The sequence below is a fragment of the Papaver somniferum genome, chromosome 3, assembly GCF_003573695.1.
Source record: "Papaver somniferum cultivar HN1 chromosome 3, ASM357369v1, whole genome shotgun sequence".
Taxonomy (NCBI): Eukaryota; Viridiplantae; Streptophyta; class Magnoliopsida; order Ranunculales; family Papaveraceae; genus Papaver; species Papaver somniferum.
In genome coordinates, this window is record NC_039360.1 from 184572084 (window position 1) to 184596688 (window position 24605).

Consider the following 24605-nt stretch of genomic DNA (forward strand, 5'->3'; position numbering starts at 1 on the left):
GGACGTTGATATTCTATAGTTGTTATTCACAAACTATTTTTCGTCAAAGTAAACAATTTCCAAAGTGATTGAAACTTGTCATGACTTTCGTCACTAGGTAAAGATGAACTTGGTTAAAGCGAAAGCTTACCAACACATATTTCGAGAAATAGATAGGCGAGATAAACTCGACTCGAAATAGCAAATGTGTATAATCTAAGTCTATATAGCAAAACGACTTTTGTCTCAAGATAGGAGATAAATAGACTTTTGAGTGATAGATAAGTTCAACTCTCCACATACCTTTTAGTCGATGAAGATCCACCGGTTCCTTGAGTATTCCTTCGTCTTGTATGATGATTTCCATGGAGTGCTTGAGCTCAACTACACTTTTTATCCTAGTCCGAGAGCTTAGCTATAGTAGACTAGAAATCAAGACTTATAGTTTTGATCACTAACATTGACAAACATGCTTGAGATAGCAACGCATGAGAGTTCGACCGAGCAATGCTCTAACAGTCTCTATTTAACTTACTTTAATTCAGGTTGATTCCAGAGAGGTTTGCTGAAATTGTAACGAATTTCCTTTCGGGAGATTAGAAGTTGGTCTAGAAACAATCTAAGTGGAGTCATCACGCTTTTTGTTTGCTAGAAATCAATAGGTTTGATTTGGTTGAGTCATCCTTGTTTTGTGATTGCTTAGAATCCCCTTCCAATTTCTTTTGTATGCCTGAACGTAAAAGAGACGCTCTGGGATGATTTATTAAAGAGAAACCTAGTAGTTTTTAAGAGTCTCGATTACCTTAATTTATACAGTTCGACTTTCTGAAAGTTCCGTTTTGAACATCTCTCTTTTACTAAGGAGAGAATCCGATAGTGCCAAAAATGGCAACCTTAAGAACTTTATTGAAGCCTACTAGGACTAGTCGTCCATCAACCATCAGGGTTAGCTGACACTGAAGCAGATTACGAACTGAAACCTGGGACCATATAGATGCTCCCAGTATTTTTTGGAAAAGAAAATGAAGCCTCTATTTCCATGTTAGGGATTTTGAGGAAATCTATAGTACTCTAAGGATTAAAAACCTAGAGGACGAAACATTGAAACTAAGGTTATTTCCTTTTTCCCTGAGAGATAAAGCCAAATCTTGGCTATATAGTTTGACTTCCGAGTTAGTTGAAACATATGAACAGCTTACCTCTTCCTTTCTCAATAAAAAAACGGTTCAGGCTAACTCTCGGGATATTAGCGCATTAAAAGATCAAGTTAGTCAGATAAATGAGTTTTTATGATAAAAAGGCAAGTTCCCTAGTCAACCAATACCTAATCCTAGAGGAGTCATTCAGTAACAACCCTTAGGAGCGGTAAAATGGTAGACAATAAGGTATCCATGCCTAATAGTGGACATACTGTAGATCCACCTTCTAGTTTCCAAGAGGAACCACTAGCCGAAGAGACTGACAAAGAATCTAGTGATGCAAATGCGGTTCCTGATGGGTCAGACTTTATGCCTAGAGCCCCATATCCACAATTGTTAGCTCCAACAAAGAGAGAGTCGACTTTCAACAAAATTATGGAAACATTTAAGCAGGTGAACATTAATATCCCTTTATTAGAAACAATTAGGCAAATGCATGCTTATGCCAAATTCCTTAAAGATCTTTGTACACGAAAGCGTAAGCTTAATGTCAATAAAAAATCCTTTTTAGCTGGTCAAGTAAGTTCAATCCTTAACCAAACAACCTCTAAGCATAAAGACCCTGGATGCCCAACTAAAACGAATCTTCACAAGTTCGGGAATCGAATCTTTTTATTTATCACTTTCAAAACTACATCACTTCCCTTGCTGAACCAGTCTCTTATTAAAAGAAGGAAAGATACTCCTTCAACACGGGGATTTGTCGACTCATGATTTGAAGCACGACTGCCTATGCCGGATTACGCTACCGCCTCCAATCTATTCTCATCTCATGTCAAAAATATAATTATACATATTTTAATTGCTCATCCCGCTAGCAAGCGACTACATCTCGTGCTTCCTTCTTTCCCATTTGAACTTCGACTACATTAGAATTTGAAGCTGTCAAGTTTTTCTCTTTACCGGGTGTAAATGATATATTTTGGTGGGCCACCGTTGAAAGAAAGAAAAGAAGGGTGAATGTACACGTCAGGATCCTCTCACTGTCTCCCAACGTCACCAGACTCCATACCTATATATATGACGGTGATATCCTCGATACTTCTCATGCTTGCATTGGCCCCAGCCTCCTCACCTTACAAGTGGAGATTCATACATCACATACCCAACTTACGTCCAGAATTTTCGATTTTCTCATGATAAGTTTGGGGCCGAATATCTTCTCATATCGTGCCAACAGAGTTGAAAAAGTGATGAAAGGGGAAGCTTGTCTGTTGCTTTGATTTACTGCTGAAGTCACGCCACGTCGAACTTCGAGTTTTCACACCAAGAGTATCAGTCGCCTACTCAAGGTCTTCAATCGCATCCTGGGTAATATCACGAAGATTCTTATTTTTCATCTCCTTAATCATCTACTAGCGACAACTACTACCAGCAGGAAGTGCAGTGCAACATCCAAAATTTCTTTATTCTTCCCACGGTGGGGCAAGATACTCAGGTAAATGAAAGTTCCATGTCAACTTTAGTGTCAAAAAGTACTCATGGGCAGGGAACTGCCTATGTCTTCCAATTCCTTCAGTGGATAAATGTTGTATCCTTCACTGTCACTCTTGAGTTCAAAGAATTATTTTGATAGAGCTTCCATGCTGGAGTTTATACTACACTACATTCGCTTTGAAGTCTTCTTCCCATCCGATATACATACATACGAAAACCTAAGCCACCAGTTCATCACTAGCCATATGCAGCTTACATAAAGTCGAATTCATCTCCCTCATGCCTCTTCATGTTCAAGCAACCCAAGTCTATGTATTCCTACACTTATATGTAGAAGCTCCTGCACTATTCATCAGCAAGTCACAGTATCAAACTCGATGTGTCCAACTGTTACGTATATACAAGCCGCCATCGGAATTCTAGAATGCAACGAAAGTAATACTGAATGCTTGGCTCAATATATTCATATGATACTCCACACACTCGAAATATTAAAAGTTCATAGTTGAAGATAAGTTTATAATTCTTCCGACGAAGCTGCCACCGAGACGAGCACCATGCCCTGTTGGGAATTGAGAAGGTAATTCACTGATGACTACTAACCGACTTATCCAAAGCTATTACGTCTCCGACAACGCCCACGAATGTATTTTGCTATCTCCGTAGTCGTATCTGGCTCACCTATGAATATGCTGGGTGGCAGTCTAAGACCTCAATAATGAAGCATGATCGAAGTCCTGTCTTGTACGGCTCTGCAAAGAATTCTCCTAATTCATACTTAAAATGGAACCTGGAGTATGTATGAAGACATACATTGTTGGTCCTTCACCTAAATTGTTATTACCGGTAGGGTTCATCAATGAGGCTTGACGGATATGAAAACGACTTCTCAAAAGCTACCACAACCACGTCTAACATTATAGGAACATGTATATCGTTCCTTTAGTGTCCATTATACAATTGTACGCCTCTCATATGAGGTCTAAGAAAAGTGTACCAAGGAACATGCTGCCAGTCAATAAAGTCATGCCACGCTTCATCCTTTCTCTTCAGAGGAATCCTCAAGTATATCTTTACACAGCCGATGTTTACTCCTCTTGCTGATAAATTAATGAATACATGGATTGCTACAAACACAGACTTATGAGGTCTTAGCGTGTTTACCTGCTCTGATACCAATTGAAAACGCAGGGGTATAACAACCACACCCAATATTTTGTTCGGCAATCTGTATGGACGAGACTCCAATATAATTCCGAGAGCACCAACTTAAAAGTGAGACTCAATCAAGAAATATATCAAAGAGCTTTATATTTTTCTCAATACAATCAGCAAATCGAACAAATAGAAATTCGTGAGCCTGATTGATGTGAGAATAACTTGGACGGTACCGAAGACCAATGCCCAAGTGTCAATCAAGTTTTATCCAACAAACAAGTTCGAATTTATCAAATGTGATTGAACTACGCGTAACCTGTGATATTTCAATTATATACACAAATATAATGCGGAAAAGAAATAACACAGACACCAGAAATCTTGTTAACGAGGAAACCGCAAATGCAGAAAAATCCTGGGACCTAGTCTAGCTTTGAACACCACACTATATTAAGCCGCTATAGACTTTAGCCTACCACAAGTTAACTTCAGACTGGAATGTAGTTGATCCCTAACCAAGTCTCACAACGATTAAGGTACAGTCGTATTCCTTACGCTTCTTGAACCCCAGCAGGACTCTGTGCACATGATTCCCTTAGCTGATCTCACCCACAACTAAGAGTTTCTACGACCCAAAGTCGAAGACTTATACAAAAATCTGTCTCCCATAGATATATCTATTCTGGTTTTGTTTCCGTCTTTAGATAAATTAAGGTGAACAGGAAATTAAACTAATAATCCGGTCATATACTCCGGAAGAGCAGCGTAAAAATATTAGTCACCTCACAATAACCTAATTGATTAACAGAAGAAGTTATTGCAGAATCACAAGAGTTTGAGACGAAGAACTGCTGTGATTACTTTTTATATCTTACCTATCGGAGATGATTCTCGAGTAAATCTTGGAGAAGATTGAAAAAGCGTGGGTCTAACAACCTCACCCAATAATTCGCCTAGCAATCTGTATGGACTAACTCCAATATACTTTTAATAGAATCAACTAGACAGTCAGACTCAATCTTAATAAAATGTATATCAAAGAGTTATATCTCAATTTCTTGATTCAATACTTACTCAAGCAAACAGAAATATGCGAGTTTAATTGAATACAAGAGAAATTAACTTGAACGGTACCAAAGACCAATGTTCAAGGATCAATCAATTTCAATCAACAACCAAAGGTCGAATTTCCCAATTGAATGATTCGACACACAAACCTGTGATATTTCTATTATATAACAAAATATATTGCGGAAAAGAAATAGCACAGACACAGGAAGTTTTGTTAACGAGAAAACCGCAAATACAGAAAAACCCCGGGACCTAGTCCGGATTGAACACACACTGTATTAAGCCGCTACAGACACTAGCCTACTACAAACTAACTTCGGTCTGGACTGTAGTTGAACCCCAATCAATCTCACACTGATCCAAGGTACAGTTTCTCCTTACATATCTGATCCCAGCAGGATACTACGCACTGGATTCCCTTAGCTGATCTCACCCACAACTAAGAGTTGCTACGAACCAAAGTCGAAGACTTTAATAAACAAATCTGTATCACACAGAAAAGTCTACGATAATAGATAAATCTGTCTCCCACAGAAATACCTATGAGTTTTGTTCCGTCTTTTGATAAATCAAGGTGAACAAAAACCAATCGATAACCCGGACTTATATTCCCGAAGAACAGCCTAGAACTATAGATCACCTCACAATAATCTTAATCGACTAGCAAAACAAGATATTGTGGAACCACAAACGATGAGACGAAGGTGTTTGTGACTTCTTTTCTATCTTTCCTATTGGAGATATCAATCTCAAGCAAATATTACGGTTGTACTCGTACGATAGATACAACAAGATTATATCACACAACTACAAGAAAAGTAGTCCGATATGGCTTCACAATACAAATTAAGTCTTTCAGTCATTGAGCTACAGGGTCTCGAGAATAAACCTAAGGTTAAAGGAGAATGGACTCTAGCTAACACAACTAGTATCACACAGGAGGTGTGGGGATTAGGTTTCCCAGTTGCTAGAGTTCTCCTTTATATAATTTTCAAATCAGGGTTTGCAATCAATGTTAGCTTAGTAACAAAGCATTCAATATCCATCGTTAGATGAAAACCTGATTAGATTCAAGCTAATATCTTTCAACCGTTAGATCGAATCTTACCTTGTTATACAGAAATGAAATGTATTTCATTTAGGTTTGAGTAACCGTACCTAAACGTGTGCACTTAGTTGGTTCACAACAGTTAACCAAATGGTTACCCATATAAGCACTTTCATATCAACCATATTCTTCTTTACCACAACTAGTTCAAATGACTCAAATGAACTAGTTAAAGAGTTGTTCAATTGCTTAGATCTTTTGGAAGACACAATTAAAACAAAATCGTTTTGATTCACTTGAATCGATTCATGAATATTATAGCCACGGTTTGCAAAGATTGCATTCCTTATAATTTAAATGTTTAAGTTCATGAACTGAACGATTTGATAAAGTAACCAGCTTAAGTATGCGTACGGGTATGTGTACCTAAGCAACCGGATTTGAGTTTGTTTTGGCTTCCAACCTCAGCAGAAATTCTCGGGTAGAAAACTTCCGTCAGTATGCGTACGGGTACGCATACTTAAGGTGACTGGTTAAGAGTTTGTCAATTCCCAAACTCAGCAGATATTCACGGACGTGAACTACCGCCAGTATGCGTACGGGTACGCATACTTAACCTGTCTCCTTCACCAATTTCGTACACACACATATGCATACACTTGGTTCCCGGTTCATGGATTTATACACTAATGTGCGAACACACTATATATGCTTATATCCAAAGATGGTTACATAATCTCAACTCTATACTTCAATCATTGAAACATTCTTAGAGGATGTTATGTAGTTGTTATTCACAAACTATTTTTCATCAAAGCGATTTCAAGATATTGAAATGTCAACATGACTTTCGTCACGAGTAAAGATGAACTTGGATAAAGCGAAAGCTTATCGACACATATTTCGAGAAATGAAAAGGCGAGTTAAACTCGGCTTAAAATAGCAAATGTGTATAATTGAAATCTATATACTTATACGACTTTTGTCTCAAGAGTAGGAGATATAGTAGATAGACTTAATTCTAAAAGTTGTGATATACTTATACGACTTTTGTCTCAAGTCTCCACATACCTTTTAGTCGATGAAGTTCCACTGGTTCCTTGAGTAGTTCTTCGTCTTCATATGATGATCGTGGTGGAGTCTGGAGCTCAACTACACTTAACTATCCTAGTCCGATACTTTAGTTATAAGTAGACTAGAAATCAAGACGTATAGTTTTGACAAACAAGCTTGAGATAGCAACGCTTGCGAGTTCGACCGAGCAATGCTCTAACAATCTCCCCCTTTGTCAATTTTAGTGACAAAACTATCAATACATATGGATTACAAAATAAGTAAAACCTTGTAGCTTCTCGTCCACATGCATGATCTCCTTGGTTCTTCAACATTACTCGAAATCTTCGTCACTTCTAAGTACTCCAATGATTCCAAAGGTTGTAAGTTCAGCATCATCGTTGTTGAAAATCCGTAGCCATAACAATGAGAAAACACAAGCTCTCAATCATTGTTACACAGTGTCATAGTATTATTACACAACATCAAAGTTCAATTGTATCAAAACTTCGACAACAATACTATGGTGATATGTATCACTCCCCCTTAGTCAATACTTTCATCTCAACATGAAAACCACTCCCCCTTACATAATGATCCGAAAACCATATGTATTTGTAGTGTGAACTACACATTAATTCTCCCCCTTTTTGTCAATAAAATTGGCAAAGGTACGAAAACTAGTGGGATCCTAATGAAATTTCCATGGAGATGCTTCAAGACCAAAGAAAAGCACATATAAACTTGTTTAGATGCAATCATAAAGCCGAAGATAAATGCATTCATCAAGGAGTTTATACAGATACAAGATAACCCCTATAATATTCCACAGCCGCACTCCCCACAAAGATATGGAAATTAAGCGCAAGTTCAAAAAGAACTCTCCCCCATAAAATGTCATTCCCCAAAGAACAACAAGAGCGACCTTACTTTTTACGAGAAAATAAGTATTTCTTTGGACACCAAAAATCACAAAGGAAATGATTTTGTATCCAAAAATCTCAACTAAACTAACCACAAGAAAACCCATTAATTTAATCGGAATACTCAACCAAATTAACCACAAAAGAATTCATGATTAATCTAGTTGGAAATGCTCACACAAGAGAACTTACGGATCCACACAATATTTACATAAAATATGGATCAGGGAAGATCAATACTGCGGAATAGACAAAGATTCATTCTATTTTTATCACTATTTGCATAACGACATATAATAGACATAATCTTTGTAAACAAAAATTTATCCTATCTTTCATCAATTATTTGCATAATGACACAATAGGTTCAATTTTTGTTTGTCAAAAGTTCATCGATCTTTTATCAATACATGCATATCGACATACGAAAGAGATAACTTTTGATAAAGTATGGGACAATCAAAGTTCACGGACGAAAACACATATCCCATAGCAAATTGCAATATATTAAACCATAAAGATTAATACTGCAAAAATCATCTTCCAAACAAACTTTAGAATTTAAACAAATAAATCTAAAAACATTGAATATGAAAAACCTTGGACATAGCTATGTGTAATCACAATAATGGCTATTCCAAACTCTACTTAATCTTCCTAAAAAAACAAGAATAAAATTCTCATAAGAAGATTTCCTAGACAAATAAGAATAACTATTAGCCAAGTTGTGCGATTAGAGATCGAACACAGACAAGTTCCTCATTTGCTTCCTTCAGTTTGATCTTCAGAAACTCAAGATTCTTTACAGCAATTGCAAATTGATCACGCATAATCCTAAAATCTTGAAGAAGATTTCCAACCAGCTGTTCTGACATCTGAACTGGTTGATTGTTTTCATGATCAATTTCATGATAGCAATTTATGAGAACAGGGTTCTCGTAAAACTCAACAATGTTGATTTCTTCATTGTTGACTTCCTCTTTGCATCCATCCATAGTATGCACCATTATCTCTCAGAGACTATTGACGTTACCGAACGAGTATATATCAACGAAAAGTTCATGATATATATGTATGAGATACACATAAGGAAACCCTAGGGTTACTCGTTTACGATTGGTCATGGGCCAGGTGTACAAACGCTCAGGGTTATGAACCAAGTTCAAAAAACCAACAAAGAAATGGAGCCTTAAAAATAAGGAAGATTTAATGGAATCAGTCTTGACAAAAAGAATCTCAATTCAAAAGAACATAAGATTATTGTTGAAGGACAACAATTTAATTGTCAAGAGAAAAAAATGGAGATTGACACTTCAGCTACACAACAAAGCATGTTTTCTTACGAGTTTTTTAGAGATCAAACATATTTCCTCAAGAGGAGATAGTAGAAGGAAGATTCAATTAAGAATTGAAAAAATACTACAATAACAAATTTGTCAAGAAGAACCGCTTCTGGAGACCTATATGCATCTTCATGGTTTCGAAGAGAATGCACAGAGAAGGATGGTCAAGTTGTAGTCTGAGCATATAGCTCATTAACATTTTCCTTCTTCCTCTTATAAGAATCATCAGAAGGGATAACAAGATTAGTCACAAGAGAAATATCACACGTAGGACAGAACGTACCTGAAGATGCTGCCTTCCTTAGTTTTTTGATTTTTTGCTTGAGTTCATTTATACTGGTTCTTAGGTCTGAAGCCTGATTGTTGATGTGAATATAATCAGGAGCAGACTTCCTGGATCCAGTGTTTTCTTTGACAATAGAAAAGGAGTTTGAAACATTATTCTTTCTTTGATGCCATTTTCTCTTTATTGGGACATCAAAAGAATTAGTCGTCCATATGACATTCTTCCATTTACGATTGTAGACAGAATTTGTGTCATACATACAACCAGAAGAGAACTTATCATAGTATTCTTTCCGGTTTGAGACTAGAATGTTTTCAGCATGGAGAGAAACAGGTTTGATTACTTCTTTAGACATCCATACAAGAATGTTATGAAGTTTTTCATTTCTCATCCGAAAACGACATTTCCTTTCAACATGACCTTTGTTTCCACAATAGTAACAATTGAATGAGGGGTTTTTGACTGCTCTCCTATGACCTGTTTTTGAAGATTGACAGTCTTTCTTCATAGAGACATCATCTGCAGTAGGTGATTTTTCACATAAAGAATTATCTTTAGCACAGACAAACTTGATCTTACTAGTGCTGGGAGCGTCTATTCCTTTATAGCCCAGACCACGTGTATCACGATGTTCTTTATATGCTCCTAGCATAGAAGATAATTTTGTAGAGCTAACATTGAATCTTTTCAGATTTTCTTCCAATGATTTTTACCTTGTTTACAGCTATGGCTAGGTCATCTTCCAATTTTTTTTCTTTGGCAAGAAAAAGACTTTCTCTGTCATTAAAGCATTTTTGTTGAGAATCATACCTTGCCTCAGATTTTGCAAGTTTTTCCTTCAATACACAGAAATTCTTTTGAAGGTTTTCACATTCAGTATCTTTTGAATGCACTTCTTCATTACGATCTTTAAGGATGGATTGTAAAAGTTTATAGCCATAATCACATCCTTTAAAGAGCTTCTTCATTTTCCTGTTTTCATGACAGAGAGGAGTTATATATTCAGCTAAACAAGTTGGTTATGACATCGTCAAAGAGTATGATATACTGTGAAACTTATGTACTGTTCTAAGTACGATTATAACTATTAAAACTGAATTTGAATGGAATTAAATCGGAAAAAAAAAGTAACTCTGCCGCGGCAGCCAAGAACACTCAATAATTCATTTCTTAATTTCCAAATATAGTTTCTTACAGCGTAAATGCAACTCCAGGGAAAGAGAAACCCTAAGCTTAATCAACTAATCGAGATTGGACAAGTGTCACACTCTCACTGATTCTCTACTAGCCAGTGATTAACGGCCGACACTGTTGATCTAGGCACACATACAGTCTCTGATAAGGGCACCCGTGATGAGCGCACATCTAACAAGGAAAGTCATATGACAATGCCCTCCCCATCAGCAAATCCTTGTACTCAAGGATGGAATTTAGGGAAATGGTGTGCAATGTGAGATGTATCTTCCAATGTAGCATCCTCAATAGAAGCATTATTCCACTGAATGAGCAACTGAGGTACAAAAATACCATTGCGCAATATAGTTCTGGAGTCCAATGCAGCAGCAGGAATTACCAAAATGGTAGCATCAGTATCTAGTACAGGCAGTGAAGGGGAAGGACTGTGGGAAACTCCAATGTTCTTTTTAAGTTGAGAAACATAGAAGACTGGGTGAATTCTAGCTTCAGCTGGTAATTGCAGTTTATAAGCAGCTTCACCAATTCTCTGAATAATAAGAAAATGACCATAATACTTGGCTGCCAGTTTAAGGTTCCTCATGAGGGCCACAGAAGCTTTCTTGTAAGGTTGGAGCTTCAAATAAACTTTGTCACCTACTGCAAATACTTTGTCAGTTCTTGTTTTATCAACATAAAATTTCATCCTCTCCTGGGATTCATGGAGAGTGTTCTTCAACAAATCAATGATAGCATCCCTCTGCTTAAGATAAGCCTCCACAGAAGCTACAAAAGTGGTTGCAGAAGAAGGGAAGGCCAGATGATGAGGCAAGTATCCATACAATGCTCGGAAGGGGCTCATTTTCAAGCTAGTGCGGTAGTTGGTATTATACCACCACTCAACTAATGGAAGCCACATATGCCACTTTTTTGGTTGATGACCACACATACACCTTAAATAACTTTCAAGGCAAGAATTTACCCTTTCAGTTTGGCCATCAGTCTGTGGATGGTAGACTGTACTGAGGTGAAGCTGAGTGCCCAAGGCTCTGAATAAATCCTTCCAAAAGTGGCTGGTGAGAATTTTTTCTCTGTCAGACACAATTGATGTAGGCAGCCCATGAAGCTTGAAGACATGTGAAATGAACTCTCTGGAAACAGATGAAGCAGTATAGGGATGGTGTAAGCCAATGAAATGGCTATATTTAGTGAATCTGTCCACTACAACCAGGATGACAGACTTTCCTTCACTCATTGGTAAACCTTCGATAAAATCCATGGAGATATGCTGCCAAGCATGATCTGGAACTAGTAATGGCTGAAGCAAACCTGCAGGAAAAGTGTGCTCTACCTTGTTCCTTTGGCAGACATCACAAGTGGAGACATAAAGAAGAATGTCTTTCTTCATTGCAGGCCAAAAGAAATGAGATGTGGCTCTAATGTAGGTGGCTTGCATGCCAGAATGGCCCCCAACAGCTGAAGAGTGGATAGAGCTCAAAATCTTAGTCCTGGTGGCAGCTGAACTTCCAATGTAGATTCTGTTTTTGTATCTTAAAATGCCATTGAAGTAAGTGTACTTAGTGGTGGAGAAAGGTGTGAGAGTGAGTTGAGCAATTATGTTTTGAACTTTTACATCAATAGTATAGCTGGCAAGAATATCTTGAGTCCAAGATGGGCTTGAAATGGATGTAGAGTGACAGGCATCACTGGTATGAGATCTTCTAGAAAGAGCATCTGCCACCTTATTTTCAGAATTCTTCTTGTAAACAATCTCATAGTCATAACCTAATAGTTTCATCAGCCATTTCTGCTGCAAGATAGTTGATATCTTTTGTTCTAAGAAATAGTGAATGCTCTGGTGGTCTATCTTGATGATGAAGTGTGTACCTTGTAAGTAGTGTTTCCACCTAGTAACTTCTTGGACAATGGCCAACAACTCTTTTTCATTTGTAGACAATGCGGCGGCTCTTGGTCCTAGAGGTTTGTTGTAAAAATCAATGGCTCTGTTGTCTTGCATAAGGACATCTCCAATACCCAAATCACAAGCATCTGTTTCTAATACAAATTGTTTGGTGAAATCAGGTAGAGAAAGCACAGGTGTAGTGGTCATGGCATGCTTGAGTTGAAGAAAAGCAGCAGTGGAAGCAAGAGACCAGTAAAAAGAATCCTTCTTGAGCAGATCAGTTAAAGGTCTGCATATAAGGCCATAATCCTTAACAAATTTTCTACAGTAACCTGTCAAACCAAGAAAACCTCTCAATGCTTTTACAGTTGTAGGTGTAGGCCAATCTATCATGGTAGAAACTTTAGATGGATCAGCCTTAGCCCCATTAGCAGTAACAATATGACCCAAATACTCCAGTTCAGATTGCCCAAAACAACACTTGGAAAAGTTGGCAAACAGCTTATTGTCACCGAGAATTTGTAAAGTGGTTTGTAAGTGAAGAATATGGTCTTCCAATGAAGGGATGTAGATAAGGATATCATCAAAGAATACTAGAATAAATTTCCTAATATGAGGTTGGAAAATTTTATTCATGAGTGCCTGAAATGTGGCTGGTGCATTTTTGAGGACAAATGGCATGACTTTGAACTCAAAATGACCATGATGGGTTCTGAATGCAGTTTTATGTGTATCAGGAGGAAAGACTCTGATCTGATGATACCCAGACTTCAAATCAATCTTTGTAAAAAACTTGGAACCATGCAACTCATCTAGAAGTTCATCAATCACTGGAATTGGAAATTTGTCCTTGATTGTAATGCTATTCAGTTTAATGTAATCAACACAATCCAAGAATTTTCCTTCTTCTTGACAAGTATAATTGGGGAAGTAAATGGGTTGTTGCTGGGTTGGATAATGCCAGAAGTTAACATGTCTTGTACTAGTTGTTCAACCACAGATTTTTGAATATAGGGGCATTTATATGGTCTCAAGTTAACATTTACTGAATGAGGTTGTAAAGGAATTTTATGATATAAGTCTCTCTGAGGTGGTAGAGACTTGGGTTTAGAGAACACATAAGCAAACTGATTCAGTATATGTGATACTTGTGGAGGTGGTTGTGATGGACCAGAGGTGGTGGAAATGGAAAATAGTTGACCAACTAATCCATGAGAGTGTTTTTGAAGAAACTTCTTAAATGCAGAGCCACTCATCATGTGTAAGGATGGTTGTTGTGTTATGCCTGTAATGTGATCTTCTTACCATGATGTTTGAAAAAAATGCACAACTTGGCAAGGTTGAATAAAACATCCCCTAAATTTATCAGTCAATCTGCACCCAACACAATATCACAGCCACCCAAAGGGAGAAGTCTCAAATCAGCACATAATTTTTTCCCCTACATTGACCAATCCAGTTTAGAACAAATACCAGAGCTAACAGTTTTATCCCCATTAGTTACAGTGACTAGGAGACTAGAAGTGTGTTCAATGGGACATTGTAAGCTTTTGGCTAGGCTAGAGTCAATGAAGTTGTGGGTACTGCCAGTATCTATTAGGATGGATATGCTCTTCTTCTTGACCAAACCAGGAATTCTGATTGTATCAGCTGATCTAGTACCAGTCGGAGCATTGAGTGATATTCACATGTCACTTTCCACTAGTGGTTCCTCATCAGTCTCATGTTCTGTATCTAAGTCAACATCAGAAATTTCTTCAGCCTCTTCTCCTATTAACACACATAAGTGTTGTTTTTTTACAAACATGTCCTCTTCTGTATGTTTCATCACAATTAAAGCACAGGCCTTGAGCTTTTCTTGCATGCACCTTCTCAGGTGTAAGCTTTTTGAATGGTAATGATGGGTTAGGCTTAGGAATGGTTTGTGGAACAGATGAGGGAGAAGGTGTATAAGTGGATTTAAGAGGAATGAGGGTTTGTGGAAATGGTATGGAGGTATTGAAAAGGGGAGAATTTTTTTTTTTGGTGTGGGTTTAGGTGCTTTATTTTGGAGAAGTAATGTTTGCTCTTGCATTCTTGCAAGTGAAAAAGCATTCATTAGTGTTTTAGGATCAAACATGAGCTCTGAATTTTTGAGTTCCTTCTTTAAGCCACCAATAAAACTAACAATGAAATAAGATTCAGGAAAATCCTTATGAACACTGAGCAGTAAATCCTTGTAATACTCAATTTCTTCAAAATATGCTTCAACAGTGGTCAGCTGAGCTAATTTATTAAAGATACCAACTATATTATCATGAGCAGGGTTTTCAAAACGAGAGAAAATACTCTCAGCTAGTTCTGGCCATGAGATGTGATGTTTATTCAAACAGAAATTCTCAAACCATTTACCTGCCTTGCCATTAAGGTGTATGGTCGTCATTCCAGCCTTGTTGAATTCTGGCACAGCTTGCATCTGGAAATAATATTAACATTTGTGAATCCAGCTCTTGGGGTTTTCACCATCAAAACGTGGGAAATCCATTCTTGGTGGACGGTGGTGAAAATCACGGCCACCCGAGTGAGATTGGAAACGATGACCACCCTCATCATTAGCAAAACCAGTTTAATTACCCAGAGATCCACTATGGTCACCTTGTTCAAAATTTTTGGTTGAATGAAAATTTTCCATCTGAGACTGAATTTTTTTCGTCAAAATTGACATCTAAGCTTCAAAATTAGCTTTCATCCTTCTTTCGAATTCATATCTTTAGTCAGCGTCGAATCGAGTTGGTGTTGAATTTTATCGATCTGAGCTTGCTGCCGATTAGAAGCATCAGTGAGCTCTTTACAGGTTTGAGCGAGCATGGTGAGGAAGAGAAAAAAAAATTGTGATAGGAAGGAACGGCTCTGAATACCAATTGTACTGCTCTAAGTACGATTATAACTATTAAAACTGAATTTGAATGGAATTAAATCGGAAAAACAAGTAACTTTGACGCAGCAGCCAAGAACACTCAATAATTCATTTCTTAATTTCCAAAAATAGTTTCTTACAGCTTAAATGCAACTCCAGGGAAAGAGAAACCCTAAGCTTAATCAACTAATCAATATTGGACAAGTATCACACTCTCACTGATTCTCTACTAGCCAGTGATTAACGGCCGACACTGTTGATCTAGGCACACATACAGTCTCTGATAAGAGCACCCGCGATGAGCACACATATAACAAGGAAAGTCATATGACAACTTCCTCATCAAACTTGGTCCCTCATCTGAATCACTTTCATCTGAAAGATCATCCAGTTGTTTATCTACGAGTTTTTCCCAGTTGACATTTATCTCTGACAAAGGGAAAGGTGTGACCAATTTCTTGGAAGTCTCAAGACTTTGACCCAAATCAGAACATTTTTGAACTGGTTTTTCATTGTCAGAGACATCAATATTATCCATAGGGTCAGATAGCTACAAACACAGCCTTTTAAGGTCTTTAACGTGTTTTCCTGCTCTGCTACCAATTGAAAAAGTGGGGGTCTAACAACCTCACCCTATAATTCGCTTAGCAATCTGTATGGACTAACTACGATATACTTTTAAGAGAATCAACTAGACGGTCAGACTCAATCTTAATAAAAAGTATATCAAAGAGTTATATCACAGTTTCTCGATTCAATATTTACTCAAGCAAATAGAAATCTGCGAGTCTAATTGAATACAAGAGAAATTAACTTAAACGGTACCAAAGACCAATGTTCAAGGATCAATTAATTTCAATCAACAACCAAAGGTAGGATTTCCCAATTGATTGATTCAACGCACAACCTGTGATATTTCTATTATATAACAAAATATAATGCGGAAAAGAAATAACACTAACACCAGAAGTTTTGTTAACGAGGAAACCGAAAATGTAACAAAACGCTGGGACCTAGTCCAGATTGAACACACACTGTATTAAGACGCTACAGACACTAGCCTACTACAAACTAACTTCGGTCGGTACTGTAGTTGAACCTCAATCAATCTCACACTGATCCAAGGTACAGTTGCGCTCCTTACGTCTTTGATCCCAGCAGGATATTACGCACTTGATTCCCTTAGCTGATCTCACCCACAACTAAGAGTTGCTACGACCCAAAGTCGAAGAATTTAATAAACAAATCTGTATCACACAGAAAAGTCTACGATAATAGATAAATCTGTCTCCCACAAAAATACATACGAGTTTGTTCCGTCTTTTGATAAATCAAGGTGAACAGGAACCAATCGATAACCCGGAATTATATTCCCGAAGAACAACCTAGAATTATCGGCCACCTCACAATAATCTTAATCGACTAGTGAAACAAGATATTATGGAATCACAAACGATGAGACGAAGATGTTTGTGACTTCTTTTCTATCTTTCCTATCGGAGATATCAATCTCAAGCCAATCTTACGATTGTACTCGTGCGATAGATACAACAAGATCAGATCACACAACTACAAGAAAAGTAGGCCGGTCTGGATTCACAATCCCAATGAAGTATTTCAGTCGTTAACCTACAGGGTCTCGAGAAGAAACCTAAGGTTAAAGGAGAATGGACTCTAGCTAACACAACTAGTATCACACAGGAGGTGTGGGGATTAGGTTCCCAGTTGCTATAGTTCTCCTTTATATAGTTTTCAAATCAGGGTTTGTAATCAATGTTAGCTTAGTAACAAAGAATTCAATATCCACCGTTAGATGAAAACCTGATTAGATTCAAGCTAATATCTTTCAACCGTTAGATCGAATCTTAGCTTGTTATACACAAATGAAATGTATTTCATTTAGGTTTGAGTAACCGTACCTAAACGTGTACATTTAGTTGATTCACAACAGTTAACCAAATGGTTACCCATATGAGCACTTTCATATCAACCATATTCTTCTTTACCACAACTAGTTCAAATGACTCAAATGAACTAGTTAAAGAGTTGTTCAATTGCTTAGATCTTTTAGAAGACACATTTAAAACAAAATCGGTTTGATTCACTTGAATCGATTCATGAACATTATAGCCACGGTTTGCAAAGATTGCATTCCTTATAATTTAAATGTTTAAGTTCGTGAACTGACCGATTTGATAAAGTAACCAGCTTAAGTATGCGTACCTAAGCAACCGGATTTGAGTTGGTTTTGGTTTCCAACCTTAGCAGAAATTCTCGGGTAGAAAACTTCCGTCAGTATGCATACGGGTACGCATACTTAAGGTGACTGGTTAAGAATTTGTCAATTCCCAAACTCAGCAGATATTCACGGACGTGAACTACCGCCAGTATGCGTACGGGTACGCATACTTAACCTGTCTCCTTCACCAATTTCGTACACACACATATGCTTACACTTGGTTCTCGGTTTATGGATTTACACAATAATGTGCGAACACACTATTTATGCTTATATCCAAAGATGGTTATATAATCTCAACTCTACACTTCAATTATTGAAACATTCTTAGAGGATGTTATATAGTTGGTATTCACAAACTATTTTTCATCAAAGCGATTTTCAAGATATTGAAATGTCAACATCACTTTTGTCACGAGTAAAGATGAACTTGGCTAAAGTGAAAGTTTACCAACACATATTTCGAGAAATGGATAGGCGAGTTAAACTCGGCTCGAAATAGCAAATGTCACTACACCATTCTGCCTATTGTAACGTTTGGTGTTTTGGGTCTGCAACGTATATAAATGTTGCTGACATTTTTCCGTTGGTAATACGTTGCACAAAATCTGATAATTGAATAGAAAAAAGAAAACTAGGACACGGTTGGGCTTATTAAAATAGTTAAGGACTTAAATGTCTATTGCAACCTTATCATCCTCTCTTTCGATTCTATTATTTTTTTCTTTTTTTCTTTATCTCTCTTCTCGTAGAAGCACACATAGAGTTCTCCTCCTCCCATTTCTTGTTCTCTTCTAACCCTAAACCAAGATCTACCAAATTAAACACAAGTTTTCAGAAATCAAAACCCATTTATTCTAAACCCTAATCTCATAATTCAAGTTCCATCTTTCGGAAATCAAACCCAGTTTCAATAACTCAATCCCTAGAAATCGTTTTCTTCTGTAAAATCAAATGACTCTGTAAGGTGTGCTTCGTTCCAACTTGAAGTTTACCTCTCTAGTGATGAACTAATGCATCTTGCTCGGTATGACCCTAATCTTCTTAATTGTTTCTGTTATTATTGCTTTACTTTGACCTAATTCCATTAATAACATCTTTTGGTAGGTAATATTCTGTAGAAATTGTGCAAATTTTGTTTTTATTTATTAAATTTGATGGAGTTTTGAAGTATGGGTTTTCTTTCGATTTCAGTTTTGTGGTCATATGGTGTTCTAAAGATAGTGTTTGTATGTGGTGTTGATGGTTTTGTTGGTGAAAGTGGTGTGTCTTGTTGCTTAGAGTTGGTAGTATGGTTAGTGCTGCAGATTTTCGTTCTTAGGGGTTTGTTGCAGTAGGTGGAGATATTGTTGGTAGTGGTGGTTTGGTATTGAAGCTGGTGGTTCTGTAGGTGATGGAGGCTGACTGGGCTTGTTGGCACTGCAACTATTGCTACTGCAGTCATCAACTTATGCAGCCAGCCTTTGATTTACTTCGGTTTCCCTTTTCTACAGGTTTGTTGTTGACAGGATTATAAAAAAAAATTGTTGAATGCTTGATAGTATTACAGTAGGTAGTGGATGCATCCCAAGAGTGCTAATATTATGTCGGATATGTGTTTTACCCGCTTTCTCCTCAATGTTGAGATGGCCCATTACGTATATGTTTTCTTTGGATGATAAGGGTTTGATTATTGATGTTTTTATCTTCTATTGTTTCATGTGCACTGGGTGCAGCTACAATAGATTAAATTGAAAAAATTGCATATGTGGGGTACAATTATAACATGAAAATAAGCATCTTTTACTGGTTAGTGACAGTGAAAAGACTGCAGAGAAGAAGCTTTCAAGTGCTTCACAGATATCTTTAATGTATTTTGGTGAGAAAAAACCCCATTTCTGGATGTAAGCATAGTTGTTTTTTGCTCTTTTAGATGATCTTTAAAATGTATATGTAATTTTATGATTCAATGGTTTGCTTAGTTTAGACCACTAAGTTTCTTTGAATGTATTGTAGATGGAAACAGGTAGCTCTTTGACAAAGTGCTAGATCTATTGAGCATGCTTGATTATAAATGATTATCCTATTGAACTTAGTTTCATGTATATGTAGGTGATGAGCAAACCTGGCGGCATCCCCCGGCATGTGGATGGCAATGGACACTACGTTCTCAATTCAGCACCAAAAGATGTTGATATTGGAGGCAGTTGTTTAGGTCTCCTCTTTGTACACACTGCAGTTCAGACAGGTATGTTTTGTTTTTGCCGTTTATCTGCTGAAGTTTTATTATAAAGGTTAACCAATGTTAGAGAAATTTTTAAGTTTTAAGATTTACGCGAGGCCAATGTTAGAGAAACTTTTGACAAGGCCAGAGGGTCAGCACCTTGTGTTCTCTTCTTTGATGAACTTGATTCTGTCGCCACACAGGTTTGCGGTCGTTTTTATTCTACCAACTGTTTCTTGCATATGTTCTCTGGTCCTGTCCACTATATTCTAAGCTTTCTCTTTTTTCTTCGCTTTGCAGAGAGGAAGCAGTGTTGGAGATGCAGGTGGTGCTGCTGATAGGGTACTTAACCATCTTTTGACTGAAATGGTGTTGCATGTCAGCAAAAAAGACCGTTTTCATCGTTGGTGCTACCAACAGGCCTGATATCATTGATCCTGCACTTCTGAGGCCAGTCTTGATCAGTTGATCTATATTCCATTTCCTGATGAAGCCTCTCGCTTCCAGATCTTCAAGGCCTGCCTAAGGAAACCTATCGCGAAGGATGTTGACCTTTCAGCCCTTGCCAAGTACACTCAAGGATTTAGTGGAGCAGATATTACTGAGATATGCCAGAGAGCTTGCAAGTATGCTATTAGAGAGAACATTGAGAAAGTAAGTTCCTTCGTACTCTTTCTAAAATGAATTTTATAAACATTGCTTTTCATATGGGTTCTTCTATCTTCACTTCTTCATGGGTTTAATTAGAAGAGTCACTTTGGTTAGGAACACTAGTATTGTCGTCATATCTTGTGAGAAATCGCGACTAGTGATGCCTACGTTCTTTAAACTTTGGTTGTAGTTGGTTTTTGCGATGGTAATGTTATGAGTAAATTGGAGTTCTTTTTATGCTAGCATTGATATGACAGAGAATGAGGCTAATAATTATTTAATTTTTTAAATACTGCAGGATATAGAAAAGGAGAGGAGAAGAAGTGATAATCCCTAGAAGTGGAAGAGATCAAGGCTGCACATTTCGAGGAGTCGATGAAATATGCACGCATAAGTGTGAGTGATGCTGACATTCGCAAGTATCAGGCCTTCGCTCAGACTTTGCAGCAGTCCAGGGGTTTCGGATCTGAGTTCTGTTTTGCTGATGCATCAGGAGCAGCAACAGGGACCACTACCTCAGGTGCTGCGGATCCTTTCGCAGCTTCTGCTGGTGCCGCCGATGAAGACGACTTGTACAGTTAGTTCTTCTACGATGGCGCTGTTAAGTTTTATTTCTCCATGTTAACATTGTGTATACGTTGCTATCCCTGGATGGAGGGGGATTGGTATGACGATGATTCCTGTTTGGGAATGTTAATCCAGATCAGTGGATTCTTCCCTTCTGATGGGTGGTCGTCTACTGGCTTCACCTGGTTAAGTTTTATTGCTTATATTAAAGTAAGAACTCCGAAGGATTCTTCTTTAAAACCTTTGTTTTCTTATTGATTTTTTCAGACAGGTATGTTTTGTTTTGGGTACAAGTGAAAACCAAAACAGCGACGTGTGGAAGGGTAAATATGGTGCTCAACTAGGTTAGTACTATGGTTCGAGTGAAGTGTGAAGGTAAGCTCAAATATATCTTGTTCTTATTTTAGGAATGTTGTTTGATGATGGTTCTATTTTTAACGTTTGTCTATGGTTTATTTTGTGTGGTGATTGATAAAATACTTGAAGGTGATCTTGTTACTGAGATATAGGAGTATTTGGAAAATTTTATGAACTTCTAAGCTTAACTGCCACTGTATCTCTTTTAAAGGCTAGAACTATGGGGGAGGAGAACCTTAACTCCTGATCTACTAATAATAAAATAAAGTTAAGTCATTCTTTTCTTTGTTTCTTATTCAAATGTGAGTGGTTTGTTTCTTGCTTAGGAACATGATTCTGTTTCTTATTTTCCCTTTCTTATACATGTGTCCCTTTTCATGTACACGCGGGGCAACCTGCACAGTATACCCCATTACCACCATGGTTACTCGAGGGTTTTTTTTTGTGTTGATGTTGACTCAAGTAGGTGAAGCCTGTGTCTTGCATATAGTCTTTGTTGTTTGTTACAGATGTTGTTCCCATTTAATGCAGGATGACCATTTAATAATTTAGTAAATCATCTACCTGACCTGTTTTCAATCTTTATACCATTTAATCTAATGCTTATGAATTGTAGCTTATGGTTGCTGCCCCATCTGTGTTACTGTGTACCAGATGGTTGGAATTTCCTGCATTTGGACAAGTACCATGGCTACTGCCTGTACCTGCAATAGTGATAATTGGTAGAGGTGAGTACCTGTCCTTGACCTGTAGAGTTTAAAGTTCTCAAGCTTCGTGTCTTGTGTACGCTCTTGCTATGTTCACTAATACCAGATAGTTTTTATTTGCAGGAAAATCATAGTAGGAGAACACACTTGGAAGTTGATACTGTTAGTAATTTGCATGTCAACTCAAGTTATCCGCACAATATAAATGGTACATTAAAAGTAGGCTGAAAGGAAAAAGTAAGTTTATACTGTTAGTAAACTCTGGAACTTCACTCTTGCTTAGTTTTTATATGGATGTAATCTTGTGATGCTTCTGCAATGCAATCATGTTATATACTTGTTCTCTTTGAGTTTCATCTTTGGTAAAATCAGTTAGGTTACTCTTAATGTATATGATATGGGCCATCTTTGGTGAATTGGATCTTCAAGTTAATACGTTGTCTCTTGATCTTGTAGCAGCAGGATGGTAAGTTGGTTGGCTAATTGAGGGTCTGGTCACTATAGGTGTCACTTCAGGTGCTTCCCAAGATAAGGTAATTGTCTTCACAGTGAACTTGTTCCATTTTCAAAGTTTTAAGCCGTAAATCTGTACATGAAAGTATGTTTAAAGGAATTACTCCATGGCAAGGTGACATTTTGTGCGGTTTGATGTATGTGCTTGTATGATTTGATGGCCCTGTGACCTTATCTGCGAGTGTTAGTTGGTGGAATGAACATTATCGATCGATTTTATAGTCATTTTCTTGTCATATGTTTATATTCATTTTCTTATGTTTTGAGATGAACATTTGATTGTTCTGTCTGCAGAAAAGATGGTATGTAGCTGGTATTGTTATGGATGGATTGGTTCATTACATCGTGTCATTGTGCCAAGGGAAGAAAAAGAATCGAGGTACCTTGGACCATCTAATATATCTGTTGTTCAAGTTAGAGTATGCTTAGTAGGCTAGTTGAAAGTTGGGCAGGTCACTGCAGTGTGCCAACATCTTACACACTCCCACTATTTTCTTGTTGATCCATTAGGACTAAGTACTGTGAACATATTCGACAACAGCCTAGTCACAGTAGCGTTCTAGCAATTTTCTTATGTATTGATCGTGTACATTCAAAAATTCATAATGTTGTAAAAATGAATGATTATGTATCGGTTCAGGGATCTATATTATTTGTAATACTGGAATTTTGAGAGTACCAATAGAGATTTTCTAATTTTTTTTTTTCAATTATGATTATATATTTTGCAACGTATACAAATGTTGCTTTAATTACTATGAACGTTGGATTTAGTCTAATTATAGCAACGGATAAAGCAACATATGTAACGTTGCTTTAATTAATTTAAACTGTAAGCGTTACAAATAATTTGTGACGCCGTGTCGTTGCTTAAATTTTTAGCAACGAAAATACTCGTGACAAATTTGGGATGATCGCGGTGGAGTCTGGAGCTCAACCTCACTTAACTATCCTAGTCCGAGACTTTAGCTATAAGTAGACTAGAAATCAAGACATATAGTTTTGACAACTATACGATATAACAAGTAAAACTCAATCAGAATACGCAACTACAGAGAAAATAGTTGGATCTGGCTTCACGAATCCCAAATGAAGTCTTCAAGTTATTAACCCAATAATGGTTTTGAAAAACCTAGGTTATAAGAGAATCGATTCTAGTTTCCAACTAGGACACACGGAAGTGTTGGGATTAGATTTCCCAGATGCTAGAGTTCTCCCTTATATAGCCTTTCAAATCAGGGTTTGTAATGACCCGTCCCTCCACCGATATTGTCCCCACTTAGCCACTGCGGTTATCCGGCAGTGTGGGGTTTTTAACGGGCATCGTTGCGGTTATCCAACAGCAACTTCCCGGGAGGTCACTCATCCACGGATTGCTTCCCCGAGCACGCTTAACTGCAGAGTTTTCTGCCAACTCTGAAGCCAATTGTGCTGAAAAGGCCTCGGTGTTAGGGAGGACAAACCATTACTTATATTCCATTCGGCCAACCACTGCCGAATATCGGGGTATTACAATACGACCACCTTAAATTGGAGCCGTCCTCGGCTCCGGAATATGTACAAGCCCAGACCTCAGACGTTTCCTGCCCCTCATGAGAAGCACCTGGACCAACCCTGTCTTGTAATACCCCGATATTCGGCAGTGGTTGGCTGAATGAAATATAAGTAATGATTTGTCATTTACTAACACCGAGGCCTTTTCAGCATAATTGGCTCAAGAGTTGGCAGAAAACTCTACAGTTAAGCGTGCTCGGGCGGGAGAAATTCAGGGATGGGTGACATCCCCGGAAGTTGCTGCTAGATGACCGCAGTGACGCCCGTTGAAAACCCCACACTGCCGGATAACCGCAATGGCTAAGTGGGGATAGTATCGGTGGAGGGATGAGTCATTACAAATGG

General features: G+C 37.7%; 1 long non-coding RNA gene across 7 annotated transcripts; it reads left to right on the forward strand.

Moving 5' to 3' along the window:
• Positions 1 to 18474: 18474 nt before the first annotated feature.
• LOC113358254 lies at positions 18475 to 23411 on the forward strand. 7 transcript variants are annotated; one of them, XR_003364340.1, is made up of 10 exons: positions 18475 to 18735; positions 18903 to 19201; positions 19800 to 20114; positions 20212 to 20565; positions 20861 to 21139; positions 21397 to 21504; positions 22141 to 22214; positions 22317 to 22430; positions 22650 to 22726; positions 23001 to 23411. It is a non-coding gene; the product is annotated as an uncharacterized LOC113358254 (long non-coding RNA). The 7 variants fall into 7 exon arrangements; XR_003364339.1 differs by having other exon boundaries at positions 19800 to 19935; positions 20060 to 20114; positions 21397 to 22214; XR_003364335.1 differs by having other exon boundaries at positions 21397 to 22214.
• Positions 23412 to 24605: the final 1194 nt, after the last annotated feature.